Source organism: Condylura cristata, unplaced genomic scaffold (assembly GCF_000260355.1).
Source record: "Condylura cristata isolate star-nosed mole 26May11 unplaced genomic scaffold, ConCri1.0 scaffold00004, whole genome shotgun sequence".
In the NCBI taxonomy this organism is placed as follows: Eukaryota; Metazoa; Chordata; class Mammalia; order Eulipotyphla; family Talpidae; genus Condylura; species Condylura cristata.
In genome coordinates this window covers 51,133,941-51,154,032 of record NW_004567105.1, presented here as the reverse complement: position 1 = coordinate 51,154,032, position 20,092 = coordinate 51,133,941, and the positions used below count along the sequence as shown (strand labels likewise).

The 20,092-nt window shown below is 38.0% G+C and overlaps 1 protein-coding gene across 1 annotated transcript in view; it reads left to right on the top strand.

The window, feature by feature from the left end:
* Positions 1–20,092, top strand: part of SYNPR (synaptoporin) — a 135,346-nt gene that overhangs the window by 15,274 nt on the left and 99,980 nt on the right. The gene's annotated exons all lie outside the window — the stretch shown is intronic.

Sequence of the window (20,092 nt, the reverse complement as noted above, 5' to 3'; positions counted from 1 at the left end):
TTACTCCTGGCTGGTGCTTTGGGTATTACTGATAACATCAGGAATGATAAATTGTGTATTGACTTGTTCTTCATGCCTTTGTTCCCTCTAAATAGTGCAACTTCCAACCCACTTTTTATGAATCATTCTCTCCTTTTAAAGCTCTCAATTAATTCTTTTCTTACCTTGTCTCCTCAAAATTCTGGTTATGCACACACCTTTTGTGAAGATCAGGGTTATTTAGGACACTTTGTTCTCTTTTGGTATAGGATAAAGTAATTGAGTTAATGCATTAGTAAAGTCTCGTAAAATCTACTAAGAACATGAGGTCTGCCTTGAATTTATATGATTTATTTAGATTGCATTGTCCTCTGCTTTTCTCTTTCCTGATACTCTTGGAAGTTGGGTATCGGTGACTTTTTGCTGCATTAAAAACTACCTCAAAATGTAATGTCCTGAAATTAGGCTATTTGTGGAACTTGTGATTCTCCAGGTTAGCTGAGCTCAGCTGGACTTGATTGGGTTCACTCATGATTCTATGGTCATTTTCTGGTTGAAAATGGGCTTCTCTCTCTAAGGATTAACTGCCTGACAGATAGAAAATTTGAGAAAATACCAGACCACTTATCTCCTATCATCCAACAGACTCACCTGGATTCACTCTCCTGACAATTTTGAAATTCCAAGAGAGTAAGCATAGGAGATGTGAGGTCTTTTAAGGTGTAGGCTTAAAAGTGAAGTAACTTCCACACCAGGTGTCACTGGGGCTGCATTCCCTCTAGAAGCTGTAGGAGAGAATAGTTTCATGGCTTTTCCAATTTCTAGATACTACCTGAATTCTTATTTGTAGTTTTATGACCCTTTCTTCCATCTTCAAAACTCAGAACCTCATTCAGTCATCTCTAAATTCCACCCCCCCCTTCTCTCTCTCTCTCTTATCTCTGCTTCTGTCATCACATCTCCTTCTCTGGAGATGTAAGAGTTTTCTCACTCTTATAAGGACCTATGATTGCATTGGCCCAACCAGATAATCCAAGCTAACCTCCCTTAATAGAATTCTATCTGCAAAGTCTCTTCTACCATGTAGGATAATTACATGGCAAAAGATTAATGCATGACCATCTTTGGAGGTCATTATTTTTTCCATCACAAAATTATAAAGAAGTGATACAAAAATCACTGCATGAAAAAAGTAGAACTTGTATCTTAAAACACAGAATGGGGAATGCACTCTTAAAAATCACAACAGCGTTGTGAGGATTTGTAGGCCAAAGATGCCCAAGATTTTTGGGGGGGAAGGTGGGGTTGTAAGAAATTTATTTTTCACTGTAGATAATGAAAGATAAGGTTAAAAACAGAGGCAAGGCTCTGAAGACAGAAAACCTCCCTTGCCATGCTAAGAAGTTAAGTTTACCTGGTAGGCAATGCAAGACCTTTGGGTGAGAGAAGGGAGGCAACACAGTCAGACTTGGCATTCTGGAAAGACTGCTCATTCAGCAGCGTGGAACTGTGATATCCTAAGGGATGGTTGGAAGCAGGTACAGCTGATAGGAGATCACATCCTTACAGTGGACACATGGTGATGGTTACCTGGACCAAAGCTGAAGTAGGGAGATAGAAAAAGGAACAGAGGTTTCAGCAATTTTAAAATTCAGAACTAACAAAATTGAGAGACTGAATGAATGACATGAAAGAGGAATAAAGTAAGCTCAGACTTTCTGTTTTGTTGATGGAACAAAAAGGGGCACCTTGTAGACATAGATTTGGCTTCTGTAATGTGGTTATTCTTGTGGGTTCAAGAAATCAAGTTCATGAAGGAGGTTTGTTTTTTTGTTTGTTTGTTTGTTTTTTTAAGATTTATTTATTTATGCATACAGAACTGAGGTACAGGCTAGAGGCTCAAGGGTGATGAGAGGCTTCACCAGAGACAGAGTGGAGAACAGAACAGGCAGATTAACAAAGTACACTGAGGGGAGCAGCGGGCGGGTCAGGAGAGGTCTGCCACACCATGTGGTCACCTCCAGGGCAGGCGGGAATCGAACTCATGCAGAAGCGGCTTTAGATTCTCAGTGCTGTGCTTTAACCCGCTGTGCCACCAGGGAGGGCCTCGTGAAGGAGGTTTTATCTCTGGATTTGACTAAGAACTTGGCTGGATAGTCTGGGGTTCAACTCCAGGGTTTATCACCTACTTTCTGTGTGGTATTAGAAAAGTTACTGTATTATAAGCCTTTTTGCTCAATATAGAATAAGGATAGTACCTCTCTTGTTGGTATGTTGGGAAATGATTTGAGAAAATGCATGTCAAAGCACTTTATTCAAGACCTCCATGTAGGAAATGCTTCTAAACATTCATTATTGTTTTGATTTTTAGTGTTTTATTAACAATTATTTGATAATGACTTGTAAATAAGAAAAAAACAGACTCCATGCTGTAATATCATTCTCCAGATTCATCACAAGGACCTGCCCAGTCTTGCTTCAAGCTTCAATCCATGCTATTCTCTTTGCCTGTTGTAGCTGCAATAACTTCCTGTCAGTTCTTCAAAGACTCCAAGCTTTTGCTCTTCTCAGAATCTTCTGACCTGGATTCTCCCTTCATCCATCTTGTTCCTAAGGCTTCCTAATTTATAGTATTTGGGGGACTGAATATGGGCTCCTCAAAGGAGACTTCCCATTCATCTTATCTAAGAAGTCCCCCTGGTATTTTCTATTACTGTACCTCTTCGCACTTTAATTTCCTTGACCACATTTCATATATTATTTGTTTCTATTCCCACCATAGTTCTAGTTCCATGAAAGCATTAACTATATTATTTATGTTAAATAATATAAATGTACACATATAGATTACAATAAATATTTATACTTAGAAGATGTTTATTTTTTCTTTGCTTTAAGGGAAAAGTCCACATACTTCTGGTAAGATTGTATTAGGTAAATGTCTGTTCCAGGAAAAGCCATATATTAAAAAATCTTAAATTCAGTAATGTGAATTTATACTCATTAATCTCTAATTTAGGTCACTGAGTTCTACTTTTCCCCTGAACATAGAGCACCAGCCTTCTTGAGCCCATGATAGCAGGTCACAGAAGGAGTGCTTCCTAAACTGTACAGTGATATAAAATGAGCTGAAACAGCTCTTTCAAATGATGCTGTCTGTCTTCTCATATCTATTATGACTGGTAAGAGATGAAAACACTAGACTGAGAAATTATCCTTTGCCTACTTCAGTATGCATCCATTAAAATATGCATTGCCAACCAATCTCTGCTAAAGAAGTCAAAACACCTTAAGGTTTTGATGATCTCAAAACCCAAATGGGCATGCATTTGGGTTTCCGGTAAGGGGAAGCTTGCTGGTGTGTAGCATACAAATCTGGCACCCACAGAGAAATGAGTGGATATGGAGCACACTGTTCCTGTCAGTTCCCTCTGCTCTGCAGACCCATGAGTTCAGTCGCCACTGCTGCTGCTAACCACATTCCTCAGAGACCTCCCATCCCATTAGAAATCAATCCAGAGTCATATATAGCCATTGAAGTCATCTCTGTACCAGTAGGATTCCCAGAGGATTCTGCCACATTCTTCTATAGTTGAGGGAACACAGGAAAGCTTCTGGCTTTCTGCATTTATGCTTTATGGCATTTTATAGTTTATCTTCAGGTCAGCTCCCTTGCAAGACGCAGCTGGCTTAAGAAAGCCACATTGTAAGGCTTTCATTTTAGACAGAGTTTTGGTGTACATGAAATAACAAAAGGGGAAATAAATTGTGACACGGAATCAACAATCTAAGTGGGAGGTAAAGGGGCATGTGGTAAAGACCAGGGAAGTGTCTTGCAAATAATCACCTGAAAAAAAAGCTGTTAGATGAATATGAAGGCCAGGACTTAGAAGTACATATGCATTATCTATACTTCTCTTTAAGAGCAGTGGCTCTTAGTCTGAGGTTTATGGACTAACTAAGACCAACCTATTGGAGAACCTCATTGCGCCTCAGAATCCACTAAATGTATATGAAAAAAAAAATAAATACATAAGGAGATAGGAATTATTCTATGTCATGTGTCTGTAGTCTTCAATAGCTTCCCAAATGGTAGACTGGGGTAAAACATCAACCTACATGTTCCCCATATCATCCCTAGGGAGCTTTATTACATAATCACTATCACATCCCCCAAACCGAACAAGTTCATCTTATTCCAGCTCTAAGATGATCTCACAACTTAGTGTTATTCCATTATTATAATTATCATAATTCCTGCTCATCTGGTTTTGTAATATTGTTCCTTCCTTCTTTTTTCTTGCATGACTTCACATTATAATTGGGTGCTTTTTCTTCTAACTTCTACTTATCTCCCTCTAGATTCTTTCTTAAGTCACTTCTGTTAGACACCCTTAAGTACTTTGATAGAAATGTGTGGGTTCTGTCCTGTTTGGAGAGAGATAAGGGATATAGTGCCATTAATTCAATGAATTAATATTTAATGCCTCCAATGAACTGAGCATGGGTTCACCCTGAGGACAGTTTTTTTCATATTGATTTGCATTTACCTTCATCAAAGAACTTTTTTCTCGAATATTTTCCCCATCCTTTATCTTACTTTTGCATCATGTGACTCCTATCTTAGAGGTTTGTTTGTGTATTCTTATATTCATTGAGGAGGTTACTCAATTCAAAAGGTGGTAAGAGCACTCCCATTGTAGGGAGTGCAGAGATTCCCAAAGAGATGACCCCTGAGCTCAGAGAGCTTCCCACCAAGCAAGAAAAATAACAAGGTAGCACAGTGTGTTGTAATTCTTCATTGTTTCATTTTTAGTTAATTTCTTTCTATCTTCTCAGTGGGTATTCCAGCTTTTATTTCCATTTTTTTTTTCAAATTATTTTTCTCCCTCATCTCCATTCATTATTTAATCTACTGTTAACTCACATCTAACCCCTCAGTTTTCCACAGTATTTCTTTGTCCCTTAGAGGAAAAATTAACTGCACATTCATTAAGCACAATTTTATTTGGTAACTACTATTGGCAAGATACTTTTCACCTATATGTCTTTTCCCATAGCTCCCATTTTTTATCCAGCCCACACAAATCCTTCTTTTAGAATTATGTCACTATTTATTGCATACTTTTCTTTGACTTCCATGAGCAAACAAGGTGACTCTCTAAATGTATTTTTAAATGTTGAATTTGTTTAAAGGTAATATGAGTTGAATTTCAGAGACAGACCTAAAATTTTTAGGAAAAACTCCTCTATATTTTGGTTACAGAATCATTAGATAGATCCTTATTAGCAGTGTTTTCTGCAGTTAATGGATACTGTTTACTAGAACACTTATCAGTGTGACCTGCACAAACACCATTGAACAACATTAGCACTCGGAAACTAAAGCCAATATATTCAATATTAAGTGCTTTGATTTCTTTTATTACCTCTTGAATTTAATCAATAGAAGACATTACTGAATGCTAGAAGAAATTTTTATCTTACTCTCTAGGAAATAATGTCATTTGCATAAAATGTATAATCCTTCAGGCGATGGTGATCTTTCATCTCATTAAAACATAATAAGAAAATGTTGCTCTTTCATTATGAGGCAGAACTAAGTGGGTTCTTAGGGCAATCAATGAACGATTATTAAGAAAGATTTTTGCTAAAGAAAAAGTTTGCTCCCTAAACCCTAGAAGTATTTATATTGTAATGATGGAGTGTAACTGCCATATTTTCAAAAACGTCTCTCTCAAGAATTTTGATTAAGATTATCTTTTAATACATTTTATTTATTTATTTATTTTTGCATAGAAGAACTGAGGTGTAGGCCAGAGGTACAGGGGGGTGAGAAGATTCCCCAGAGACAGAGTTGGGAGCAGAACTGGCAGATCTACTGACATACATTACTAAAGAGAGGAGCGGGAGAAACAGGAAAGGTCTGTTGTGCCATATGTGGGCTAATTCTCCAGCCAGGGACCAAATTCAGGTTGTAGTGCTGAGACAAACCATTGGTCATTAGAAAGCCCTTGATACAATTTTTAGTGACCATGAAAGTTATTTACATATAATTTACATATAAATTTATTAAATAAAAAATACTGACTTTTGTGTTTACACATGTGCACATATCCAGGTTGGTATATAATGTGATCTCAATTTTAAAAAAGCTTTTAATAATAGAAAATTTCAAGCATACAAAAACACATAATAATATAATGAATCTCTCTATTTCCTCAGTATCAGCTTCCAACAATAATCAACTCTGTCCGTGTTCTCAGAGCCCCTATTATAATCTCACCCTATCCTATCCCATAAATAAATTAGTATTTTAGCTCATGGGCACTGAAAAAAAAAACACAATACAAAAGTACTTATTTTTAAAATTAGCAATACTTCATTGTCATCAAATATCTATAAATTTCCAACTGTCATCTAACCTCATAATTTTTTTATAGTTTCATTAACTCAGTATCATTTAATCACTGGGCATATTTTTTTATAATTTTAATCTATAAGCTCTTCTTTTTCAATTTCCTCCTCCTCTCTCTCTCTTTTATCCTATATTTTAGTTGCTTTTTGTTGCTGTTCTTCAATAAACTGTATTTTCCTCTACAGAATTTCTCAGTTTTTTACCCCATGCAATCATTTATACATATATCTTTCCTCTTTTCATATTTTTATTGGTGAGGTCTTCTTCTATTAGAGGCATATAATACCTATGTTATCCATCTCCTTTTTTGTTTTATCAGTCATCAGATTTATTATTTCTTCGTCTACTCAAGCTCCCGTAACAAAGTGCCACAGACTGAGCAGCTGAACAACAGAAACTCATTTCGCACAGTTTCAGAAGCTGAGAAGCCCAAACTCAAGGTGGCCAAAAGCTAGATTTTATTCAAAGGTCCCTTATTCTATAGGTGGCCACCTCCTCCCTGTGCGCTCACCTGGCTTCTCCTTGGTTAATGTGCAAGGAGTGGCAAAGAGCTAGAGAATGCTGGTATTTGTTCTTAGAAGAATGCTAATCCTATGGGATCGGGGCTCTACCCTTAAGACCTCACTTAATCTTAATTACTTCCTTACAGAATGTCAAGTACTTAAGAATTAAGCCCATAGCAGCTTGCAAAATTGGTAATATTCTGCTTCTACCATTCCTTCATTATTAGGTTTATAGTCCCATTAAAAAAAAAGACTTACTCTTTTTTACTTGGTCATTTACAGTAGTACTCATAAAGAAAGCCAAGATAAATGATTGATTCTTCCCTTTTGCTTACTAGTTATTTAAATAGTGGGTTTGTTTGTTAGTAGTGATCTCTATTAATGATCAATAGACTTTTTTATATGTGTGTTTCTTTTAGTATAGTTTTGAACTCATGGTTCAAACTGTCATTCTCTGTCTGAGTGCCCATGGATGAATCATTTAACCTGAAATGAGGTGGTTGACAGTATCTGACAGAGAGATGAAATTTCAAAGAAATAATATTTGTAAAGCAGCTAGCACATGCTAAACACAAACAGCTTCTCCTTAAGCAGCAGTATCAGTTGTGTGGTCATTGTGATTACTATTACAATCAGAAAATTATATTTTGGAAGATGCTTCAAACTGCTTCTATAGAATTTCCACTTACTCTTTTGAGTATCTTTCAGTATGAACAATATACGTGCTACCCTTTAACTGCCTGTTAGATTTTCTTCTCTTTTAATGTATCACAATGACATATAGTAGCAAGTTCCCTATTTTCAGAGAAGTAATATGACAGCAATACATTATATTTTAGAGAGTCAGACACTGACTCCCAGGTCAGAATGGTTAAAGCAACCTCATGAATGTCTTGATGTATGAAAAATATGGAGATGCAGTTTGCTAGTGAGGTGTTCAAAGGAAGCAGAACATAAAAAGCCTTCACATCTCTATGGAGCATAAACAAATCTCTATAGTTATTTGCATGTTTTAAAATAATATGGCAATAAATTGTTCAATAACAAACTCTCAGTTACCACTTCTTATGTCATTTACATGTGGTGCCTGTTCTTATGTGTGTCTTGTATTTGATAAACCCTTAATTTCATTGAATATAGGCACAAAGCCCCAAAAGTACTTTATTTTCATTGACTCCTGTGCTTGTTTTTCATTAAGGTGAAGCTGTATTTAAAACAAAAAAAATATTTTTTTTTTTATAAAAAGGAGTATTGAGAAAAAAATTCTGTATTTAATGACCCTTACAATCTAGTAATAACACATTTTGACTATGTCAATTGCTTCAATATTTTTCGTAAATAATACAGTTGTTCTAATTTGCTTTATGAATATAAATACAACTCTAAATCATGACATGTGTAAATTTTTAAAAACTTGTCTAATACACAAAATTCAACCAGAATAAAATCCCAACTTGAATTTTATTTTCTATTCAGAGAACATCAGTTATAGTATCTAGGAATTTTTTTTAAAATAGTGTTTAAAGATTTCGACTTGATGATTGAGTAAGGCTTGTGAATTTTATCTTCAGTTTTAAAAAAATAATAATCATTTACATTTTCATGAAAGCATGACTCCTAGCAGAACTAGTTAAGTGACAGCACATTCTGTGCATTATCAAAGTACAGAGGAATGACTTGTTCCATGACCTTATCTTGCCCTAATTTTCCTGTCAAGCAGAAATATACAGTTAAGATATCTATCATCAATAATTTTTTTCAATCCTTTAAATTATGATTATGATAGATAAGAAAATTCAGGAAGTCCACATCACATTTACCCCAGAAACATGTCAAGTTCCAAAACACTACAACTTGCGAGAAATTAATTTACAATACTCTCTAGTGCAGTGTCAGAGAAATAGCATCAGTTTTAGGTGAGAATCCCTGTTGAATTTTGATTTTTTGTTATTATTTCATTATGATAGCTATGAGAGAATTGGAGTTGATTTCTTTAAAAATAATTATTCATTGGATCTGATGAAAGATAAGTTGTAATTTTACTCATTCAATGATTGACACCATACATCAAGAACTTATTCCTGGGGCATATTTTGAAATAAATTTTGCCTTGATTTAAAGAGTGACTTTGTCAAAATATTTTAATAAATAAACAGGTCAAAAATTTTATTCTGTTTATGTGCTCTGTAAATATAAGAAATTTGATTAGTTACTTTGATTTAGTACTTCAAGTACCTACTGAGGGTAATTTTGAGAAAAAAAATAGGTTTTCTTTTATTTTGCTTTTCTTTTCATCCAAATAAAAGTTAAAATCAGCACAGCCATCTAATGACAGGCCTGAATTTACTTTGCTCAGGTTATCCAGAGGTTGCTTAAATTTGCAATCTTAAGGAAAACAAATTATTTCCAAAAGTTATACATGCCTATTGAAAGAATGGAAATAATACAAAATAATTAAAACTGAGATTCTGATTCTAGTAGCAACCAATAATACCTCAGTGCTACCTCTCCAGATCTTTGTAAGTCCATTAAAATGTGTATATGTATAAATATATGCTTTCATTAAAATGAAATGCATGAATGTTGTATTTGAAAATTTGCTTTTTTTTAAAGATTTTTTTTTAATAACTCTTACACCTCTCATATGGTATGGGGTTGAGAGGATTCACCAGAGACAGAGTGAGGAGCAGAACAGGCAGATCTACTGAAATACACTGCTGATGGAAGTAGTAGGCAAGACAGAAGAGGCCTAATCATGTGGGTCAGCTCCCTAACCAGGCCTGGAACTCATGCCACTGTGGCTGGTGATAGCTTGATAGTGCTGAGACTTTAACCTTACCACCACCAGGGAGGCCCAAAATTTGCTTTTTTGTTTTTGTTTTACAAAAGATTATGAGCAACTTTTTATAGGCTGTTTTTTTTTTTAAAGATTTTATTTATTTGTACAGAACTGGGGTACAGGCCAGAGATGCAGAGGTTGAGAGGATTCACCAGAGACAGAGTGGGGAGAAGAACAGGCAGATCAACAAAGTACACTGCTGAGGGGAGCAGCGGGGGGGTCAGGAGAGGTCTGCCGCACCATGTGGATCTCCTCCAGGGCAGGCGGGGATCAAACTCATGAGGAAGTGGCTTAAGCTTCTTTGTGCTGTGCTTTAACCCGCTGCACCACCAGGGAGGGCTCAGCTATTCATTCTTTTACCTACTGCATAATTTTCCATTGATTAAACCCCCTCAGAATTAGTTTTTATAACCATGAAGATTATTTCCAATATATTATTTGCTAATTTGATGATGCATTTTACTGTAGAGCTTTATGTCAGGAAATACAATCCAAGGAGAAATTTGCATTACAGTTTGTCAAATTTAACTAGTGTTAAATTTAGGCCATTGCTTCTAAGGCACAGGACTTTCTAGGTACTGTATAGGGAAAGAAAATGACTAGATGCTGGCTGGATTATCTTGCTTTCATAAAGTACAGGAGATGCTTGCTGTATTTCTTCCCCTCCTCCCTGTGAGCCCCTGTGGCAGACAGTGAAGGCATATCTCTCAACAGCCATTGCCATTCTTAAGTCCCTTGCTGATGTCCCATATGGAACCCAGAGAAGTTCAATGTTCTTTTCTTTCTCATAGACAACCAAGAGTCTCTGTGGACACAGTAACCATTCTGTGACTATGAGACAAAGACCATAAGAATCAAAGAAAGGTTGGCACAGTTATCATCAATACCAGAAGTCATAGACGGACTTTCTCAATACGCATAAAAAGCATATATTTATATGTTTAAACAGCTCTGGTCAAGCTTATTGTTACCTGTTACCGCATATTTATTGACCCATTCTCTTGGCTGTGGATCTAAGGAAATTAACAAGGAAACTTCTTTCGTTATGTAATCTGGAGTTCTTCTGCAGCTTGGTCAGAATTCCTCAGGTGATGCTATGAAGTACCGATTTCAAATACTATTTTTGCCTGGAAATATTTCACATAAACCACAAAACAGCTACAAGGGCTCAGTGTCCAATTTTTAGCAGGTAGTGTGAAAGCGAAGATATCATGGGAGATTTTGAAGCTGGTTAAGAACACAGTTATATAGGACAAGGGAAGAACATGTCCCTCTAATGGGAAAAGTCTTCTGACAATGATTTTCAGTGCTTCCAAATGAGATATAAGGATACAATTATATTGTCTTTCAGGGACAACTTAACAATTTTCATCTTCACATGAAGGCTCCATCTGAAGTTTATGGTACTGTTCACAAGAACCTTTTGGGTCAGAGTGTTGCAATACCCATAAACTGATAGCTTGAAAGATGATTGAACAATTTCCTTGAAAACAAATATTAGCAGAATAAATACTAAAAAGAAAGAAAATGAGAAAAAAAATAAATAGAATATTTGTTTCAAGTAGTGTTCATCGGTCTTGGGTAGCAAGTGGGTGTGAGGGAGGCCACAGTCAATAACAGTTAAACACACAACCTTTCTGATTAGAAAATATCCCAGTAATATGTGTTCCTTCTCTATTTTCCAGGGCTTCTGTTGAGGTTATCAGCTGCTATAAATAGCTTTGGGCCCAGGAATACGATTGGGAGTACTGAGGGCAAATGACTCATTAGCTTAAGAAAAATCATAAAAGACAAAAGGATGAAAGGGGTTCCTCAGAGAAGGCTGGAAGGGGAAGGACCTTGGTCTTTAACCTCTAAGTTGTATAGTGATGGTAATGCATTAAAATGAGAAATACTTAGCACCCAGACCTATTGTGAGTAGCTGAGTCATGAGGTGGTCTTGTAGAGTGTAATTGGCAGAACCTACTCACATCAGACTTTTTTAACTGCTCCCTATGATTCTGCAGAGTGAAACCTTGTATTGCTGAAGCAAATTAGAGAAGCTACAACTGCCACCATTTGGATGATCAGCTTTTTTCTATCAAGGCTCCATTTAGTCCTTACTTGTTTTTCCAAACATATAACAGAGAAAACTTTAACATGCCAAAAATTTATATTTTGGGTTAGTCTTTCCAGTGATATGTTTCAACCAAGAGTGGGCATCTTTCCAACCCTGGGAGAACTGGCAAGAGGAAGGCAGATCTGTCTTCAAACCATGACTACTTCACCTACCGATAAGCTGTGTGACCTTGGCGAGCTACATGATCTATTTCCTCATCTGTAAAATGAGGGATTATGTTTCTACTTCAGGGGGTTGTTGAGAGGATTAAATGAACTCATATAAATTATGTGCTTACTAAAGAGACTGATACAGAAAAGAGAATATAGTTATTAGTACTGTTATAATTCTCATCATCATCATCCTCATTACAAGTTATTATTCTGTTCTTCAGCCCAAAAATACCTTCCCTTCTCTTGCCCATCCTTTCATATATCCATTCATTAATAAGATTTATGAGCTACCTATGATGTTTCAGCACAATGAAGGATACAAAGAGGACTGAGAAGTGGTCCTGTTTTAGCAGTGGGTTTGCATGTCTGGGAAGTCAGTTACCCGTTCATCCAGAATCCAGTCCCATCATCTCTCAACCCACACTCCCATTGCAACCACTGTGGCCTCTCTGAATGCATGTGTCATGCTTCTTCCCCGTTAAAAACACAATCACCTAGTAAGAATATTCTTCATATTGATGAGCTAGTCCTCCAAGGTCCAGAGATGAGATATGCTTGACTTTGTGAACTGTAGGATTTCTGTTGTCAGTACTCTGCTCTTTCAGCATCATACCATAAAAATAGTCATAGGCCATGGGTAGATGTAGTTATTACATGTAGCCCAGGGGCTCTAACTTGGGGGTGCCTGTTAGAGGAAACCTGACATTCCCTGCTTGCCTTTAGAACAGTCATCACCTTCTTCCCTCTTTACAGTGTCTGCTCCAGTTATACTAGCTGCACAGCCCAGATACACCTCACAGTTTACTTGCGTATTATTGGCTTGTTCTCTACCTAGATCTTCTCCTCCCTCTTACCTGGACAAATCTGATGTGCTTTCCTGGTTGTTGTTAGCTATGTATTCCTCCAGACAGCTGTTCCTCCATTTCTTTGTATTCTGTCTTCCTCTAATATGCTCTAATTATTGCCACACTATCATAGTGTCTGTATGCCCAAATAGAAAGCCAATCCCCTGGAGGTGGGAGAAAGAAATACATTCACTCATTTAGACATCTGCTACTTCATTCCAAGCACTGGGCAAGAAGAACAATTTTAGCAATAAACACAGACAAGTGTATTACCAAAAAATTACTCAGGGAAGTAGTTAAACTAAATGTAAACATGTGAATAAATCATACCAAACACTTACAGGCTTTTAAATGTCTGCCCATGTTAAAAAAAATAACATAGAATAATTGGCACCAGGAAGTGCATGGGCTAAGATCAGAGCCTGATTCTACACAGAGTAGTTGAAGAGGACTTTCTATTTACAGAGGAGTTCAGCTTATTTAGAGAGGTCTGAATTGATGCTAGTAGGTGAGGTAGAGGCTTGAGATTAGGTGGGCAGGGGTATACCATTGCCTTGATTAATCCCAAGAATGAGTGTAGGGCCTGAGAAATAATAGGGGCTGTCAGTGTTTATAACTGCGTTCACTGCATTTTCCAAGAGCCTGTCCTGAAACAAGACCCCATCGGTAAGTTCCTGAAATAAAAATTTTGAGTCAAGAAGTTGATTTGATAAGCAAAGCCAGTAACCACATGATGCAGAGGGAATGAGACAGAGAAAGCAGACTGACAGCCAAGGGTATGTGTTCAAGAGCAGGGGTTGCTATGGGAAACTGGGGCTTATTCCTCTTGGGTAGCCTCTAAGAAACTGAACTGAATACCTGGCAAAATATTCTCAGTAAGAAGTAAGCTGATAATATTGGTTAGAGGCTGTTAGGGGTTAACTCCTAGACTTCCACCATGCTCCAGTGTTAGACTGGGCCAAAAGAATCCTCAGCAGAGAAATGTAGGTGATAAGGAGAGAGTCTTGTGTCCCCTCTAGAATAAGCTAAGAGGATATGAGCAGGATACCAGCAGCCTCTGCTGCTAGGTGAATTTAAGTGACTGAGTAGATAAATAAATGAATGAATAGTTATACCTGATGGAAGTGGTGTGTGTCTGTGAAATAAGCCCAAATTGAGTGATGTGAAATGAGAGGAAAACTGAAATAAGGGGGAACACATCAATGAATAAACCCAAGGTCTACGCCTAGGAGAGAGTCCAAGAACATGTCTTTGTGGCAGTGGTCCTGGAGCAGAGCTGATTATGCATCTTTCTTCCTGGTGAAGGTTCAGAAGTAGTATATGTTGGTAGCTTGGAATTGGCTATGGTGGGAGTGTTTACACCATGGAAATTGGCAAATGCTATAAATCCAAGCTTTACCCCCTGGAGAATTGATTGTCAGCACACAGAGGTTAATTATAATATGAAGTTCAATAATTGTTTCCAGTCTACTTACCCCTTTCCTGCCATTCTTCCTCCTCTCACTTCTTCTAAGTTGTCCTTGATGCCTGGGGTTGTGTTCCAGGCCTTGGAGGTGTCCCCTCCCTGATGATAACTGCAGACTACAGTTGCCTAGCAGAGCCATTCAACAGCCTTATTTCTTGTTCCCTCCAACCTATTGCTTTTTACTATGTCTTGCAAATTAGCCAGAATGATTAATAGCCGTTTTCACGGATATTTGTTGTGTAGTTCAGTTAGTTCCAAAGAGGGAGCTGTTTGCTCCGTTTCCAGGGGTAAAACTTTGGTATCATTTACTGTTCTGAGATACTCCTGCTCTGGGTGATTTTGGTCTGTGGATGCTTATTAAGTGAGAAAGTGCAAACAGTGCTTCGTTCTCTTTCACCTGAATGTATTTCTAATCAGGACACATACAAGGAAGGTATTTGCTGGCTAGTTTTATCCATTTGGAGAATATTTTTGTTGTTGTTGTTGTTAGGAAAAACAGAGTCATAGATCATCCAAGACAGTATGAAATGAAAACTCTTTGTAGATTTATTTTTGTTTTCTGAACTCAGGGGCTGTGGATGATTGGACCAATCGTTATGAAATTGATTATCTTTTAACGTGCTGGAAGGGTGAAATGCCTGCTTTGTTGGAGGAGCTTAAGAAAAGATGGAAACACAGAGGTCTTACAACCTCACTTGATTGGGCAAGTGGATTTTTACCCCTGGGTTGTACCCTTAATATTTAGAATGGTTAATGTGTATATTGATACTGCATTAACAGAAGGCAGAGTTGGCTGAAGATTAACACTCAGAGCCCAGAGTTTGGAGACAGTGCTATGCATATGAACATGGATACACATAAACTCAGTTCTTTCTATCTCTTGTCAATTTGGCTGTAGTCCTTAGTGTAAACCCCAGATGGAAAGCACTCTTCTAGCTTTTGTGTCTCATCTCTTCTCCACCCTGCACATTGTCCCCTCAAGGATCTTCTCTCTCTTTAACCTTCAGGACCCTTCCCCTCTCCCCATTCTTATTCCATCAGGGCTGCATAGCAGAAAGTTTGTTCTATCTCTTCATCTCCCAGAAGGAGATAAAGTCTGTCTTAGGGATCCACATTAGTTTTGCAGAGCCACCCATTCACAAGACACACAAACCTGACCCTTGATAATGGTGATGGTCTCTCAAAGCAACAGTTGTCAAGCTAAGGAAGTTTCTGTCTTTTTATGATCCTCCCTCTAAAATCCTCTACCACATTGCAAGTGAAACAAAGAAGGAAAAGAGGGAGGGAGGAAGGGAAGAAAAGAGGAGCACCCATCCACCCACCTGTGTCTAGTGGACTTGTACTTAAATCTTGGTGAGACACTCAGGAGAAACAAAGCAGCTCAGCTACTAAAGCTCCATGATGCTCTTCCGGATAAAGAAGACTGACCCACTTGACAGTCAACAACTTCCCAGGCAGCCAAGATTTGTTCTTCCTGTTGTTGCAGAGCTAATTAGAATAGACACAGGGAATTTAGAATCTTAATGCCATTGCTACTCTAGTTGATTTGAATTTTCCTCTCTAGTTCTCACTTTTTTCAGTAGTATAGTAGCTGTAATAGTGGAGAGAAGAAGAAGACACTTTGATCCTTATGGAGAGCTCAAGGTGGATGTTTTATGTGTGTTCTTTCAGCTAATGTAGACAAAATCAGGTGAGGCAAATACAGTTATTTTCAACTTCTTACCATATCCAGCTGACACATTTGCCTACCATTGATTGCTGGAATTTGTCAAACTTTTCCTCCAACTTTTCCTTTCACCCAGAGCACTTCCTCACCCAGAACCCTTGTTTTGTGCGACTTCCTCTCCTTCATCTTTAAGATCTTAGCTTAAAGGTGCCAACCTCAGATACAACTCCTGTACTTACAAATTGTTTTATGTGATTTGAGGTAAAGCTAGTCTATTTTATTTGTGTGTGATTTTTTTGTTTCTATCTCCACCATGTAGCATTAAGTTCCATGATGGGTAGGGACCTTCTTCATTTTGAATTTTATCTGCATTTTTAACTTCTTGTTCTCCACCAGCTAGCACATAGCAAGGACATCATTATACATCCACTAGATGAAGCAATAAATTATCCCTGATTTATTAGATGTGGGAATGAGGTTTGGAGAAATTAAATATGTCTGTTAGTGTCTGACCCCTAGGAAATGCACTCAAACACAGGTCTACCTGACTCCCCTCTGCCACCTGCATGCAGTGGACTTCTGGAAATGGAATCTGTGGGAAGACTGCTGACATTCCCTCCTATTCCATTCTTCTCTGCAACCCCAAAATAATTTGACCCCTCTCCACCCTATCAAGATCCTCCAATCCCTTCTCTTCACTGTCGTGATGTATTCTAATTACAGGACCTGGCCACTGCCTGATATATTCTGAATGAGTTGATTTCACTCCCCCAAATACTGAACCAACCATCCCTGTAATAAGTTATTCACTCAGCAGGATCCAATTCTTTCAGTGTTATACAGACATTATCTGTTTAATCCTCACGAAACCCATGTGAATTTTATATCGGTTGCACAGTATGTTTTCCCTTTAATCAGTGAGGACTGTGGGGAAGGGAGACTTAACCAGAGCCCATAGGAGTCATATTTAACTCAAGAACAATGTCTTATATTTTCAGAGCTCAATAGAAGTTAAAATAAGAAATACCAGGCTATGTGGTTTCAATAGTCTGACACTTTCTTTCCTTGCAGCTAACAATTTGAACTAGTTAAATTCATAATTATCATTCCATCTTAAGTTCATTATAAGGTGTTATTAATAATACCTTACTGTATATAAAGCACTTAGTATAAAATGAAAAACCAAGGGTAGTTTCTTTATAGTCGTCAGGCTTTGAAATTAACAGGGTTTGTCTTCATACACTTCAAATCTAACTCAGTACAGGAACTTTCAAGGAACTTTTTAAAATGGAGCCATTATGCTATTTTGTCACATCTTTAATGTGGGAATGTTAAGCTTCACACACACACACACACACACACACACACACCATTGCTGTTAAGAGAAACTATGAAACTATGACTGCTTATGTTAGGTGCTGGGCATGACACCTGGCCCCAGTAGGTACTCAGTAGTGGCCAAAATGGATCATTCCATTGCTGATTCCACGTTTCAGAATATTGCCCCAGACTTTAAACACCACACATATTTCTACCAGAAATACACTCACCATCTTATTTAATTCTTTGACAACTAAGGAATTACATACAAGATATCTCTTTCACAGGCAAGACAACTTGGCTAGGGAAAACCCTAGCACAGGTCTGTCATGTTGTTCATCTGGAAGATGTCTTTACTAAAAGCATTGTGGCTGAAGGGACTGGATGTCCAGTATTATGCGGCTAGATAGAAGCATTTAACCATTAAAAGTACTCCTTCCTGGCCCTCCCTGGTGGCACAGCGGGTTAAAGCACTGCACTGAGAAGCTAAAGCCACTTCAGCATGAGTTCGATTCCCGCCTGCCCCAGAGGTGTCCACATGGTATGGCAGACCTCGCTTGACCTGCCTGACCTCTCTTGACCTGCCTGCTGCTCCCCTCAGCAGTGTACTTCATCGATCTGCCTGTTCTGTCTCCCACTCTGTCTCTGGTGAAGCCTCTTACCGCCCCTGAGCCTCTGGCCTGTACACCCCAGTTCTGTATGAATAAATAAATAAATCTTTAAAAAAAAAAAAAGTACTCCTTCCTTGTTCCTAGCAGTGCTATGAGCTGGCACAAAGGGTGTATTCCAGCATGAGAAATAAATCTGTGCTACAGGGGTAAAGGTCAGATTCCCTTGAGACTTGGCAGTGTGTGTGCAATCCTTAGATTGTTCAGGGGCTTGAATTACTTCTGAATGCCTCCTTAAATCCCATCAGTTAGGCAAAGTAGGAAGAAAACCAAACAAAGCAAAAAAGATACCAGATTTCCTGCACTGTCTGATGTTGGTTCTATGGGGCTGATGGTAAAATAGATTTAGCTGGGGATTAAGTCTGAATTTCCTATTTTATGACATGGAACATTTTACCAAGGAGCTTGCCCACGCTTATTTATAGTAATAACATTTGTTAACATTTATTGAGTACTTTTTCTGTGCCAGAATGCTTTAAACACATTAACACATACACACACATTCTGTGCTTACTACATCTACTGTAACTTTTGGTCAAGTTGTTTCCATTTTAAAAATACTGAATTTAAAAACTAATAACTTGAAACCACTGCACACAAAATCACCCACCAAATATTGCTTTTCCTGTGAAGGTTCCCTCATTAGCCAATCTTTTCTTATTAAAGTTAAATGGCCAGTAGAGACAAGCAGTTCTGTGACTTCTTCCACCACTGATTAGGCAGAGACAGCAGGTGTTCTGGATAATGTTCATTTCACCTTCTGAACTTTCCGAATACACTTGCAGCATTGCCACCCTCAGCAGCCCTCTGTTACATGACCTGTCTGCCTCCTACCTCCTATCACAATAATAAAATGACCCAGAGGAGTTATTGTCAGTGGTATTCTCCTGACAAAGAAACCAAAGCAGAGGGAAATTAAGCAATCTTCCTGAGGTCTTTACCAGTCCCTATGCCCTTAATCCTTACATGATAACTCCTCTAGTGCAAAAAGAACTTGTGTTCCTATAGGGTCCCACACTGCAGAAAGAAGTTGAACTTCAGAATTAAAAGAAATTAGAGCATATCTGCAGGGATGAGGGTTAATAAGTTCAACTGATTGACTTGTCTCAGGAATGAGCAAGAAAGCCCATTAAGTTAGCCAGACTAAGGGGACAAAGTTTGACCTTCATTTTGGCCACTTTAGTCCTCCCTCCCCCCCTGGGGGGGTGTCTCTGAGTTCTTGCTTCTAATTTTCAGTACCTGGCACCTACAGGTCCATAATCTATACAAGGGTAGGTTATGACATTCACTGGTAGTCAGTTAAATAATTTAATAGTTCATTTAGAAAGAACTAACACACCAATGTAAACTCCAAGGAATGTTTGAGGCTGACGCATATTGAGATCTTGTGCCCCAGCATAGTGCTTAGATATTCAGCTGTTCTTCCTCTAGCCTGTAGCACTAGAATTCTCTATGTCTTTAAAAATTAACTATATTGGGCCCTCTCTAGTGGCACAACAGGTTAAAGTGCAGCACTATGAAGCTAGCCACAGCCACTTCAGCATCCCCGGTCAGAGAGGTGACCCACATGGTGCAGAAGACTTCTCCTGTCTCACCTGTTGCTCCCCTCAGCAGTGTACTTTGTCAGTCTGCCTGTTCTGCTCCCCCACTTTGTCTCTGGTGTAAATTCTCAGCACCCCTGCACCTCTGGCCTATACCCCAGTTCTTTTTGCATAGATAAGTACATCTTTTTTTTAAAAAAGAAATGAACTGTATTATTTGAAAATAGAATACATGCTTTTTTCCCCAGACACTACAGATAAACAAAAAAAAAGGAAGGAGGAGGTACCCAAGATTCTTCCCATCTGAGACATCCATGTTAATATCTGGATACATTACTTTCTATCTTCAGTGTGAGATTATGTCTGTAAACTCTAAAATCTGAGAACTCTATACCAACAAACAGTTATTTTATTTCCTCATCTCCCTGTCATCATCCTGACCTCATCTTTCAACCCAAACCAAAGATGATGCCATACTTCAAAAGAGCCATAACTTCTCTCAGTCTAAACACTAAGCTCTTATTGATACATCTCAATTGCTTAACATCATCCTAATAACTGCCCCTTTTGCTAACTA